The sequence below is a fragment of the Ailuropoda melanoleuca genome, unplaced genomic scaffold (assembly GCF_002007445.2).
Source record: "Ailuropoda melanoleuca isolate Jingjing unplaced genomic scaffold, ASM200744v2 unplaced-scaffold4548, whole genome shotgun sequence".
Taxonomy (NCBI): Eukaryota; Metazoa; Chordata; class Mammalia; order Carnivora; family Ursidae; genus Ailuropoda; species Ailuropoda melanoleuca.
Genome location: NW_023217703.1, coordinates 80110 through 86107, shown reverse-complemented (window position 1 = coordinate 86107; position 5998 = coordinate 80110). Strand labels below are relative to the sequence as shown.

The 5998-nt window shown below is 39.8% G+C and overlaps 1 pseudogene; it reads left to right on the top strand.

The window, feature by feature from the left end:
* Positions 1-4443: 4443 nt before the first annotated feature.
* On the top strand, positions 4444-5393 carry LOC117799231 (annotated as a pseudogene).
* The last annotated feature ends 605 nt before the right edge of the window (positions 5394-5998 follow it).

Here is a 5998-nt window from a genome sequence, read left to right as displayed (position 1 = left end):
TACCATTGCTGAGTCCCAAACTGTCAATGGCTGAAAGCAATTTGGCACCATTCCTTGGGGGAATTAACTAGCTCACTGATTACATTGGATGTATTTTTATCATGGAGGCAGTGATTTATCCTAGCAGGAATACATACATATATATACATATACATATACATATACATATACATATACATATACATATACATATGTGTGTGTGTGTGTATATATATATGGATACACACATGTATACACATGCATCCATATGTATATATATATTTTTTATTTTTATTTTTATATTTTTTTCCAGAGAGGGAGGAGAGTGGGGGAGAAGCAGATGGAGAGGGAGAAAGACAAGCTTAAGCAGGCTCCAAGCCCAATGCAGAGTCAGATGCAGGGCTCAATCTCACAACCCTGAGATCATGACCTGAGCTGAAATCAAGGGTTGGATGCTTATCCAACTGAGTCACCCAGGCACCCCAAGGAATAGATATATATTTCACAAGGGATTTGCCTTGCTAGTCCGTTCTCATGGCTTCATCCTCTGTCAATTTAGCTAAACTAGAACTATGTTTCCAGAATTCCCTTCCATGCGTGTTTCTATGTTAGAGTTTGCCACCAGAAAAGTTTATGTGAGATTTGAAAGAGGGAAGTGAAGCAGTAGACATCTTTGGTCTGAAGGACAGTATAGGACAAGTACCATTATAGCTCATACCTGTGGCTGGCTCACCTTGCTGATACGGGACAATGGCTTGGGCTTGTAGCTCCTTTAGCTCCTACTGGAGCTCCATCTTCAGTTCCTCTAAGTCCTGGGCCAGGTGCAAGTGCAGCTTTATAATGAAGGGCATCAGTTTATTCAGTAGGCCACCTGCATCATCAAAATTAGAAGCAGTGGGAGACACAGTTCAAGTCTGTTATTGGTCATCTTCACTTCCTGTCCATTTTCCCTTGCAGAGTGCTGGGCTTCAGGCCCAGCATGACATTCAGTGGTAACATACTTACCTACACTGCTTAATGAATTCCACATTGCATAAAGTCTAATCCCTATGAGAAATTCCTTCTTTTAAATCACTCATAGTAGTTCTACTTCTCTGATCAAACTTTTGAGTGATACATCCTCAATGTATCTGCCAGCCCAGTCATTTGCAGACTTATAGAATGTGTTAGCATTACTCTGATATCTACACAACATTGCATCTTACCAGGGGATACATTTTATAGCAAATGAAGTACACTCACACACATGTGGAACTCATTAGTCTACCTCCATGCTCCATCAGTGATAGATTAGTGGAATGACCTGATTATAGGCCTGTGATAAGTTACGGAAGCAATTGTGTTATTTTTCACAGCTCCTATTGGGTCACCTTCTTCTCCACCTACAGATTTTACTTGTGGTCTTAGAAACCATTCCTTCCTCACCTTCTGTACCCCCAGAAATGATAAACCTACAGATTTTACTTGTGGTCTTAGAAACCATTCCTTCCTCACCTTCTGTACCCCCAGAAATGATAAAAGGTCATTTTTCTTGCCAGCCCTAGGTGACTTTACAGTCTTTTGTTGGCTCCTATAACCAACAAAAGTTGGCTTTGTTGGCTGCCTAAACTCCTGTATACGATTTCTGTAGTCAACTCTCTTCAATCACCCATTTGAATGTGACATCTCTTCCTGTCTGGACTTTGATCAATACCCTGAAATATCTATAAAAATATCTAAAAAAAGAAATTAACTCGAGTCATATGTATTTACAAAGGGAATAGATATAAATGTAGAGCATAAAAAAGTTCTGGAAGAATACATACCACATGTCATTTACCCTAGAGAAGAGGGCAGGGGTCCTGGATTAAGGGTTATGAACAAAAGGCTTTGTCTGTGGTGTTCTAACTTTAAAAATGAGAATAGACTCATGTGATTTCTATACAATTAAAACTTATTTAAAATTAAAAATATTAGTTGATAATTTTTCTTCTATCAAGTCATTCTGTGAGATTTTGAGTTTTCAAAGTATCATTTGTTTATTTTAAAAATTAAGATTTTATTAACTAATATACAATTTTTCCCACCTAAAATCGAACGGATGATTACATGGTTTGCAATTGTTCTGCTTCAGACTACTCTAGGGCTTAAGGATAATGTATCATGCAGCTGGCTGATTATAGGTGTATTTCATAAAGCATCTGTCATCACAGATGAAGGAAAGGGAGTTTGTGGGTCTTGGATATGAATGGCCTTTGGGGAGACGCTGAGAGAGCTTAATATTTGAGCTTTGGTCTAACTTTATCCTTTATATTTTAGTTTTGCTCAGTTTAACAATACTTACGAGTATTTACTAAGTGCCAGAAAGTGTGCAAGGCACTGGAGATAAAGAGAAAAATAAGAAAGCATCCCTGCCATTGAGGAACCTCTTTTCTGTGAGATACAGAGAAATAGTTTCCATGTAATGAGGTAAGTATAGTGATAAAGGGATGCACAAAGGGGGCACTTGGGTGGCTCAGTGGGTTGAGCGTCCGACTCTTGATTTTGGCTCAGGTCACGATCTCAGGGTTGTCAGCTTGAGCCCCACATGGACTCTGTGCTGGAACCTGCTTGGGATTCTCTCTCTCCCTCTCTCCCACTACCCCTGTTCCCCCTCCCTCTCTAAAAAAAAAAAGAAAGAAAGAAAAAGGGATGCACAAGATTCTATGGGAGCACAAAGAGAAGCATAGGGTAGAGCAGTGGTTTTCCACAGTAGCTGTGGCTTAGAATGACCTGATGTACTTTCAAAATATACTTAGACTCTTGGCCCATCTCTCAAAGATTCTGATTTAATTGGTCTGGGGTGGGCACAATATTTCTAAAAAAGATCTCTGTCTCTCCTCCTACCACTCTCCACCCTGTATGTAATGTTCCATTAGTACTAAATGACTATAGTTTCTCAAACATGCCATGACACATGCTGCATTCCTCCTGGAATTCTTCCTGGAATGTCTTCCCAGGCACCCTAAACTCTCACCTCCCATTCATTCCTCTCTCAAACTCTTTAAGTCTCTACTCAAATGCCACTTTCCCTGGGAAGTCTGCCCAGATTTCTCCAGGTAGATTTAGGGCTTCTTTCTTCTATGTTACTACCCATTGCATAGAACATGAATTATATTATTGCTGTTATCCAGATTGGATTAAATTGCTTTGTTTGCATGTGTATGTCTCTTCTTTGGGCTCCAAACTCCTTGTCTAGGAACTAGCACATGGGTAATAGTAAAAAACTAGGTTGAATGAATAAACTCCATCTTTAGATCCTGGCTTTTAAGAGACTTACAATCGAACAGACTCCACCCCCCCCCCAATGGCTTTAGGAGATTTTGGAGTTGTACTTTGCATGCCATTTTTTGGTAGAACATCATCATTTTATTAGATATGTTCCTCCATTCCTCCTGCAATATTTTATTTTGAAAGTATTTCAAACATACTGCAAAGATGAAAAAATTTTACGGTGAATACCTGCCTACCCACCACTTAGGTTCTACCACTAACATTTTACTCACTGGAGAAGACATTCTTTTCAATCAGTAGTGCTGGATAGTTGGATATTCACATGCAAAACAATGAAACTAGGCCTCTATCTTACACCATTCACAAAAATTAACTTGAAATGGATTTAAATAAATCACTGATTTTATTTTTATGCACATTTTCTTTCTGGGTTGCTTGGATCAGTACCTGAAAATGCCAAAAATATATGGAATCATCAGTATATGCTGGGGATCAATACTGAGAGGCTTCTGGAAAAGGAAATCTTTGAGCAGCTTTTGAAGGGTAAAAGGCATGGCTCTCTCCTGCTTCCAGTACTTGTCTGACATTCGTTCTGGGAGAAGCATTCTCCATGCCACTCTGTCCCCCATTCTTGCTCCTTCTCACCCATTAGATCTTCGCTAACTTGACCACCAACATGAACAATGGTCCACTCTGTTATTCTTTCCAATGCCGTTTTTTTAAAAGTGAAAGTGGTTCAAGTGAATTCTTCTCTCTATTGAGCAATTTCCTTGTCCAATTCTTCTTTCTGATGTACCTCATTGAGGCTCATTATATTTGGACAGGACCAGATGCTCCAAATTTATTTGCCTTTTTATACGATCAAAACTCCCATTTGCTTAAATACCTAAATTTGAGTTAGCTGCTACTCCCAAAAAGTGATCAGAAAAAATAATTTACATGGGATGTGAAAGACTTGTCAGTTAAATAAATTTTCCTAGGCACCATTCCTTGTGTTAGCAAGGCACTTGGCAACTCAGTTACCATCATATGTAGCTATAGTAATAGTGGCCAAAAGGATGTTATTTGATTTTTGTGAAATGCTCAGGTAATATTTGACTTCCAAATTTTATATACTTTTTCCATAGAGGGTATTTATGTAATAGTATTAATTTGAATTCTATCATTTTTTTTTCTTTAGGTATCAGGAACATGAACCTACCAAATGAGCCAATGGATGGGGCCAATCACCCCGGGGTACCTGAGTTTGTGTTCCTGGGACTCTCCAATTCCTGGGAGATCCAGCTCCTTCTTTTTTGATTTTCTTACCTTTTATATATGTCTAGGATGATGGGAAACCTTTTAGTAGGGGTCACTGTGACTTCTGACCCTTATACCACCCCCCTGCCCCCGCATATTTTCTGTTAGCCAATTTCTCCATCATTGACCTGATATTTTGCTCCACTGCAGCAGACAAGATGCTTTGTGATCTTTTCAGGAAGCAGAAAGTCCTCCCCTTTGGGGTCTATCTAGCTCAGATCTTCTTTTGCTATGCTGTTGGAGTCAATGAGATAGTACTATCATTGCCATGGCCTTTGACAGATATATGGCCATATGGAAGCCTCTCTACTACCTGACCATCATGAGCCAATGAATATGCATTTTGATTTTAGTGGTTGTCTGGACCATTGGTCTCATTCACATATTGGCCCAATTGGCTTTTGTGGTAAGCTTGCCCCTCTGTAGCTCTAATGTATTATTAGATAGCTTTTACTGTGACATACCTTGGCTAATCAAATTTGCCGGTGCACATACTTATAAACTGGTGTTCATGGTCACTGCTAATAGTGGGCTCATTTCCTTGGCTGCTTTCTTCTTGCTCATCCTCTCCTATACCTTCATCCCAGCCACTCTTCAGGAACACTCCTCAGGTAATTCATCCAAGTCTCCTTTTACTCCGTCAGCTCATATTATTGTGGTGATTTTATTCTTTGGTCCACTGAATTTTTTCCACATGTGGCCCTCTCTTTCAACACATCTGGATAAATTTATAGCCAGATTTGATGCAGTTTTAACTCCTTTTCTAAATCCAGTCATATATACCGCTATAGAGGAACACAGAGATGAAGACAGCAAAGAGGAGAGTGTTCAGTCAGCTTACGGGTTTTAGAAAAAATCACTAAATTGCTTTATTGAAACACAACATTTCCAACTGACAATTGATTAATTTTCTCTTCCTAAAAGCCAATCCTCTAGAAGAAGGGACCACCTTTCTGAGTCTTATTTTGTTCTTTTTTTAGAACATATTCCTCTTTTCATTTCTCTTGGCTCTCTGTGTTGGTTTCTTTTTTTTTTTTTTAAGATTTTATTTATTTATTTGACAGAGATAGAGACAGCCAGCAAGAGAGGGAACACAAGCAGGGGGAGTGGGAGAGGAAGAAGCAGGATCATAGCAGAGGAGCCTGATGTGGGGCTCGATCCCATAACGCTGGGTTCATGCCCTGAGCTGAAGGCAGACGCTTAACCGCTGCGCCACCCAGGCACCCCTCTGTGTTGGTTTCTATGCATTAAATAANTGGGTTCATGCCCTGAGCTGAAGGCAGACGCTTAACCGCTGCGCCACCCAGGCACCCCTCTGTGTTGGTTTCTATGCATTAAATAAAACATTTACCTCTTCCAGTTTTGAAGGAGGGGCCTCATGCAGGAGAGAAAACTTACTGTTCAACCCCACCCTAACTCTTACTGTTGTCTCTAAACTTTGTGATTGTCCAACCAGTCCATTTTATAA